This window comes from Corvus kubaryi, unplaced genomic scaffold, assembly GCF_017639235.1.
Source record: "Corvus kubaryi isolate FWS band 111438036 unplaced genomic scaffold, C.kubaryi_AGA036_p1.0 split3-37296, whole genome shotgun sequence".
Lineage (NCBI taxonomy): Eukaryota > Metazoa > Chordata > Aves > Passeriformes > Corvidae > Corvus > Corvus kubaryi.
Genome location: NW_024582086.1, coordinates 1,720,230 through 1,728,297, shown reverse-complemented (window position 1 = coordinate 1,728,297; position 8,068 = coordinate 1,720,230).

The following is an 8,068-nucleotide window of genomic DNA, read 5'->3' as shown; positions in this document are numbered from 1 at the left end:
GGGTGAGACCTACGACCTCAGGCATGCAGAAGGACAGTGCTTGCTGCTAAGAGCTACTGCATCTCCAAATTGGAAATCACCACTGCTTAGCATCCCTATGGTTACTCAAAAATTGCTAGTTGGGATGTTCTCTGCAGCAACTCTAGCTATTGACCCCTGAAGGAAAATAGCAGAAAATAGCAGTCCTGAGCTCATGGGGAAAGGCTGATCTATGCATGAGATTGAATTATATGCAGGTAAAATGATCACAAACATTTAAAAGAAAAGTATTTTTGAGTCTACTTTCAGTGAACTGATGTAGGTAAAGCAGCAATGTTTTTTCAGTTCTTTTATTTTCTGTTAGTGACTTCAGGCATGCTTGCCCACCCCTGAAACATTGACTTGTGATTTATTCAAGGATAATGTAATTAATTCTTAGTCAAGCACTCTTGCTCTAAATAGAAAATTTAAGGAATATTCAGCGAATCTTACAAACAGGCAAATATTGAAGGTTCAGGGAAGATCACATGGTCTGACGTTTAATGAATGTAACTGCTATGAGACTTGGCTGTGGTGCTCTGTGGTCTGAGACGTGTTTATGTAATCACACACAGATGTACTGAATTGCATTAGATAGGGAAGTAGTTTTCACATCCTTCAGTCTGGAAAAACTTCTGTTTCCAGAACAAACCATGCAAGTTCCATGTGCTCAATTTAGTGAATTGATTCAAATCATAAGCATGCTTAACATGTGCAGACACTGATATATTTGTATTTAGTTCTCAGCATTCATACAGTTTCAACTGAGTGGCTGCAAGGTTAGTCATACAAACCCAGAAAAGTTAAACATCTAATTCCTCTTCAGTGTGGGCCTGGAAAGTACCTCTGGTGTTTTCAATAAAAAATAAAAATTCACGGAATTTACACTTAAGATGTTTCTTCACTCTCTCACTTCTCTATGCAGTGTACTGTGATGTGGATAGCAATGGATAATTTAATTTTGGAAATCTGCTGAAATTGGAAATGTGCTGAAATTTTGTGCAATGTGTGCAATGGGTGCTTTGAAAGAAACATTAGATCATTACTAATTACTGTGGGGACAAATGGCTTGCTTCAGCACTATCTGAGATAGGAATAATTAGAGACCTTGAACAATATTTTCATTTTTTATTGATCATCTTTTTTTTCTTAAAGTCTCGCCATTAACAGTAGATTGCTAAAACATGTGTTACATTACAAAGAACTTCTCCAACAATTCACAAAGAGCAAAGTGCTCTCTGGAGTTTGACTTTTTGCTCATTTGTTACATACATACTATCTGAAGCCCAGTGCTCACATGCTGGGGATCTCTGTATCTTGTTCAGAATAGGATGCAGAGGAATCTGAGCAAGTAACATTACCTACAGTTAGAAAACATGCTGTTTTCCAGAGAAACTTCAGGCACATCAGAAATCTCACAGAAAGAAAGCAGCCCTATCCATAAAGCCATGTCATCTTTGTTCTGTGACAGTTAGCAGTGCTTCTGCCCTGGTTCAGTCTCCTCAGGGCTCCTGCTGTGATGCAGAAGCAGTGCATGATGTCCTGTGAGCCACAAACTCCTCTAAAACCTCTAAAGTTCTCAAGGTAAAAGTGCAGATTTTTCTGTGGAAAGTCTCTCTTTCCCTGGTTCAGCCTCTTGTTGCCTGGACCTAAGGATATCCTAATCCTTCTGAAGTGTAGCACATTGCTGAAAAGCTGATGTAACCATAGTGCTCCTGATGCCAAGCTTTGGCTCTTCATGGCTTTCTGCCCATGCCCAGCCCCTAACAGCTGGGCTGCAAGGCCAGGATTGAGGGAAAAATGGGTGCCCATAGGTGCCTGAGCACAATGAGGGTTAGGGATGTACCCACAAAAGCAGAGGAGATTGTTGTTCCTCGTAGCCTCTGTGGCAAGATCTAGGTCAGATCAGGCTGTTTAGACAATGCCAGAGCCAGACATGAGAGCAGTGTCTGTCCAAGTGACCAGGGCTCAGGGCTCTTTGTGAAAGAAGGTTTGGGTTTGTCCTGTCACTTGAAACTCTCTGGCACATAACCCATGTTGCCCTGAGATGACTGGACTAGGGTTTGCAAGAGGTTTCAGGCAATTACTGCCAGAGATGTAAAGGAATTCAGTGCATTAGTGACTAATCCAGTCACATCTCGTACAGAACCATAAACCTCTGTGTTACTGTTAAGAGTCTTACGAATCACATGCTGTGAGATGCATCAAGAACTGATGGTTGTGTGAAGCATATGGGGTTTGTCTGGGGCAGGCATAGGGGCAGAAGGTTGCCAGGAGGCTCGTGGATGGAAGCTGATGGTTGTGGCTTTACTGTGGTAAAGGTGAGGCAAGACAGTGAGGAGGAGCTATGGTTTTGTGTACAGAGTCAGGGATGGCTGCAGGTTCCATGGAGGGAAGGAAGGCAGTGGGGGGAGGCTGGGTGGGTGTGTCCCATGGGGTGGCTGCAACACTGAGCACTCCCCCACGTGTCCTTCAGCTCCTAGGAGCACCTGTGTTGGAGCCTGGGGCTGGGTCACCACTGCTGTTTGAGGGAAGCTGTGCATTTATGCTGCCTGAACACTGCTGCTCATTCACCCTTTTGTTTTCCAGGTCGTCGAAAAAATATTTGTTTGTAGGGTGTTAAGGGATGACTGGGAAGCAAATACTGTTCTGATTGTCTCTTCATCAAACATAGGGCCCTGGTCTGCCATGAAATGACTGAAATCCCGCTTCTCATGAGGATACAGGGAAACAAGGAAAGCTTTACCTCCAGCAAGCGCAGCGGCAGCTGTTGGGTGCATTGCTCCAGCACCTGGCCCTCTGGCTATAGCTGCAAGGTCCAATGAACATAAAATCTTGCTCCAACAGAGATCCTTAGTCAACAGACAGCATCTAAAATCCATAACTTATCCTGTCTGTGCCCTTTCACCTTGAACTGGATGATATTTGTACACCAATAAATTGAGTGCCATACCCTTTCACAGGATTAAAAAAAATAAATTGCTCAGAAAAAGTCAGATGGATGCCTCTGTACTGTATATAACTTTTCACATCCGTTTGGTCTGTTTAGATGCCAGGAGTTACATGGAGCTCCTGGAGTGAGTCCAGCAGAGGACAATAAGGGGGCTGGAACATCTCTCTTACAAGGAAATGATGAGGGAGCTGGGCCTGCTCAGCTTCAAGAACTGATGACTGAGAGGGGACTTCTTCAACATCTGAAAATATCTGAGGGGAGGGTGCCAAGAGATGGGAGCCAGGCTCTTCTTGGTGGTGCCAGTGTGCCAAGTAATAGGACAAGAGGCAATGGACAAATACTGATGCTCAGGAATTTACACCTGAACATGAGGAAGAATTTCTTTACTGTGCAGGTGAACAAGAACTGGAACAAGCTGCTCAGAGAGGTTGTGGACTCTCCCTCACTGGAGATATTCAAGAAGTGCCTAGACACAATCCTCTGCCATGTGCTCTGGGATGACCCTGAGGTTGGACCAGATGACCCACTGTGGTCCTTTCCAATCTTACCCATTCTGTGATTCTGTGGGCTTTGACGAGCTGCTGGAGCTATCATTTGAAAAAAGTAAATAACGGCAAGTGAAAAATTCAGTCCTACATTAGAATTATGTTTCCTTCAAGAGACAGTATTTCTTACTAGTGTCTAAGTGTTGTTATTTTTACTGAAATAATGATTGACCCCTTCTCTCTCTTCTAGAGCTTCAGCAGCAGAAGTCACTAAAAGTTTTCCAAGACGTGCCATGTTCACAATGGGATGGGTAACACACACACAACCCAAAGGAAATACTGTGGGACTGATGGTTTAACCAAAACTGAACCCACTCCCGCTCACCAACCTTCCCAAAACACAGGACAGGGCCTGTAATATTAGCTGAGCAATAAAGAATATGGATATATTTAGTTAATGAAAGCTGTTGCTGGAAGGTAAGATTGGGTCATTTATGTCTGCACAATAGCAGCCCCAGAGTAGAACATATGAATACCAGATGGCTGGAACTGTTCCATTAATGAACTGATGCATTCATTGTTCTGAATTTGATTTTGTAGCTTTTTGCTTATAATGATTTGATTGCACCATTAAAAACCTTCAATAACCTCAGAATTCCGCAGAATGCAAAAGAGAAGATGCCTCTGTCCCCACTTTCGCCTGACCTGCAGGTGTGCAACACATCTGTCAGTCAAGCTGATGAATACATTTCATGCTATTTTCTTAGTTCTTCCATTTAAATAATGTATGCAGGATCCATGCACAGTATATTCTTCCAAGGCACAGGAAAACGCATGCCAGGTGACACTCCATTATAGTCAAGGGGGTTATCCTGTGATGAATACGTAGGACAAAAGAAAATCATAGTTGTAGGTACATAGGGAGAAATTCCTTCCTGATATGTGAAAATACAGGAACAATGACAGGCACTAGGAGATACAGTTTTCCTTCAGAGGAGATGCCTCCTTTATTAAACAGAATTCCTATTGCAATAATCTTTCTGGTCTCCAAGCTTAATTGATGAACAGTCTAGGAACCCACTTCCTTGTGTGTGTTACCACAGGCAGATTAATTTTTCTGGCTTACACACCTGCTCTGAAATTTTCTCTCTGCTCCAGTACTCAGCTCCAGCACTGGCTCTATCTTCACTGTGGCTCCACTGACACTATTTGTCACAGAAAGGCCTGGTGTAGTAACAAACATATTTCTGTCCTTTGTGACTCATCTCTGATCCTCAGACATAATGGACAGGAAAAAAGGAAAAAAATCAAATCTAGAACTAGGTTAGCTGTGAGCAAAGGCTTTCTACCAGAGCTGGGCTTCTGCTACACACTTGTCTTTGAGAGGCTGGAAAGGCTTCAATCCCTAGTGTCAGAAGTGATACCAGGTCTCTTATTTCTTATTTTACTTCCATTTCAGTCTTTTTGAGGTTGCACTTATTAAGAAAGCTAAAATTAGAGTAAAATAAATTTTAAAAACCCACAAAAAACAACGAAGAACAAACAGGAGGGAAAAAAATGGAAGTAGACAAGTGTGGATGGTGACTGCTCACAAGACCCTTGGAGGCAAGTTCTGCTTTTTTCTCTTTCCTGGGACTCTTCTGCCTCCTTTTTCACCTAGCTCCCCCAAACCTCTGTTGGTGTTGGTAGAAAATAGTTATCTCTGATACAGCTTTTTGGGGCACAGCCACACCGAGAAAGAAGCAGAGGTCAGGTTGTAGGGGAAATTTTCATGTCAGCCCTCCTTAGCAGGAAGGCAAGAGACATGGATACCAGATAACAGAGCTGGGAACTCCATTTCCCTAAGAAGAACATCCCAGGTTTTTCTTAGGATGGTCTGTGAGATTTGCTTCTCCTGAACTTCAGCATTGCGTCTCAGGGATGCTAAAGACAGGGAATGATCTCCACCTTACAAGAATGGGATCCACACCATCTCATTACTTGTTCCACAGACACTGTTAGGGTTATCTAACACCCATCCTGTAGGTGTTGGGCACACAAGGAAGCTGCAGAAAACCCTTCTGTGTCTTTCTGGAATAGGGGGAGAGGATACTCTAGGGCACCCCAGATGGAAGGAGGTGTGTAGGTCTGGATTCAGTTCCCCACCCAGAGAGAGTAAGCTAGGATGATCAAGATACCTGAAGGCTTTGCTCGGCACCACAGGAGCAAAGCTCATGTAACCCAGCTGCTGCACCCTTAGGAGTGCTCTGCTGGCTGGCTCCCACAGCGCTGCTTTCCCAATCAGGCTGGTGCTGTGCACTCGGTGAAATGCCCCTGCTCTGCCTCACAAGCATGGAGGAAACCTCGGGGTCAGTCCAGCCTTGTTAGTTAATAATTGAAGGCCTGGTTGCCTGCTACTCCCTTTGCCATTTAGGGCTAAATCACTGCTTGTGTTTACAATCCCACACATAGTATTTGCAGCATTTGTTTGCAATTGTTCTTGTAGTTCCTTTATGTTTCTTTCACAGGGTAGGAAGAGTAAGGGCTACAATGGAAAACAAGTAGAAAGCCATTTGTTTAATGCCAGCAAACTGGGGGAACAGAGTCCTTGACCTCATCAACTAAAGCCACTTTAAAACTGATGGAAGTCTAACCCCATAGTTTTAAAATATGAGAACACCTTTCTTGGTGGCACATCTACTTTTTTTACCAGCTGCCAGAAGCTGGCTGGCTTGTGATTTTCTGTGGTTTTCTAAGGTTTCTAGGTGCCCAGTCCTCCTTTCTTTCAGTAGGAAAAAGGTGTTCAAAGTGCATGGTAATTTCCATAGTAACTCTTTGGAGACATACTTGCCCTGATGGTGACCTCCTCAGCACTGAGAGAAACAAAAAATAGTTCCAGCTCTGGCTTTTGAGCTGTGCCATAAAACAAACCTGGGGCCCCATCAGATTTTGGTTTTTAATTTTTGCCTTCAGGAGCCTGTCAAGCAGCACAGAACAACGAGTCACCCAGGAGGGGCCGGGAGGAGGCTGAGGAGGGTGTACAGCCTGTGCAGGACCCTGTACTGGGGCAGTGAAATCAGAAATGAGAAAAGCAAAAGTAAAGGAACAACAACGAAGTCCCCTGTGTCATCAGTCACATGTCAGAAGGGCTGAGTGCAACAAAGAGAGTAAAAAGGGAGGAGGAGAGGTGTCAGGCACAAAGCTGAGATGTTTCCCTATGTGTTTATTTGTTCTATTTCTCAGTACAGAATCAGTAACTAGCAGCTTGTTAATTAGCAATAAAGTATATTGGTTGAAATTTCCTGTCACAGACCTGGGGTTCTTAGACCATGACAGAAGTAAGCTGTTTGGTAGGCAGAAGAATATGGGTTGCTGATACCTATTGTTTTGTTGATGGTAGTAATGGATATGATGTTTTATCATATGATGTTTTATCAGTCATCAATTTTGCACACAAAGAATGAGTAGCCAAGGCAACCTCTGTGGCAGCTATTACCCTCATGGTCAGACTTAATTACCTTTCCCTGAGCCTTCAACTACAGAAGTACGTAATACATTGAATGAAAAGGGCCAGCTTGATTGTGCAGCAGTCTGACCATGAAACATCCTGCCTTCCAGAAAGTAATACCTGTGTTAAATGTAAGGGAAAAAGGTGTGCTACATTACAGGAACGAGGCACTGACCTCTAGAGAGGTTAACAGGCAATGTACCAAATGGAGATTTTTTGTTCATTAGGAGGAAACATGAGAGGATAATTAGAAACAGGCCATGCTGTATGGTTTTGCCCACTACTACTATTCAACAGAGTAGAATAGAGGAAGATATTCGCTAGTTTTGGGATTAAATTAACAACCAGAAACTTAACAGTGAGTGATTAAAATGGGCATTAATTTTTATCCCCATAGCAGTTAGGAGACGAACCTGTAATGGAGTATTTGAACTTAACATCAGAATAATAATGGTAATTTTTAAGAACATGATTTAAAAATTTATTTTATAATATAGTTAATGAAGAGGAACAGACACCATTTGAATGATCATTAAGTGGACGCAACAATCAAAGGCAATAGAAAATCTTTAATATACCACCTGAGACTGATCTCTTCAAATTGTTCTGGAACCTGTCCACAGAAGACCCTGGGCCAAAATTCAGTCTCCAGATAATAAGCTGTGCATGAAGTCTGAAAACAAAGACTTTTTCTTTCTTTGAGCTAGGTCTACACACCCTGTGAAGGTTAACAGGAACTGCAGAAGCATTTGCCCTACAGGAAGGTGGAGTTAAAAACCCACATTATTAAATTGCTCAACCAGAAATTTGGTCTTTAGCGCTTACGCAGATATATTGAAATTATTTGGATTTTTTTCCTTCTCAGCAAAAACACTTATGAAAGTTGCAAAATGTTGAGGTTGAACAAGAAGAAATAGGTCAGGGTGCAAGGTTGTTTGCCTCTACATACTGGGAGCCTTACTGCTGAATTGCACACGCTCGTGGCCACTTACTTAAGCTACGTAACGTCAAGGCTTCACAAATCTGCCCTGTTCAGATTGTTTTCTGTTGAACTTGTTTTAGTTGGAAAGAAATTCTTAAGCCAGGGATTTGACCCAATCTCTTGGTCAAAGAAATGACTCCTGA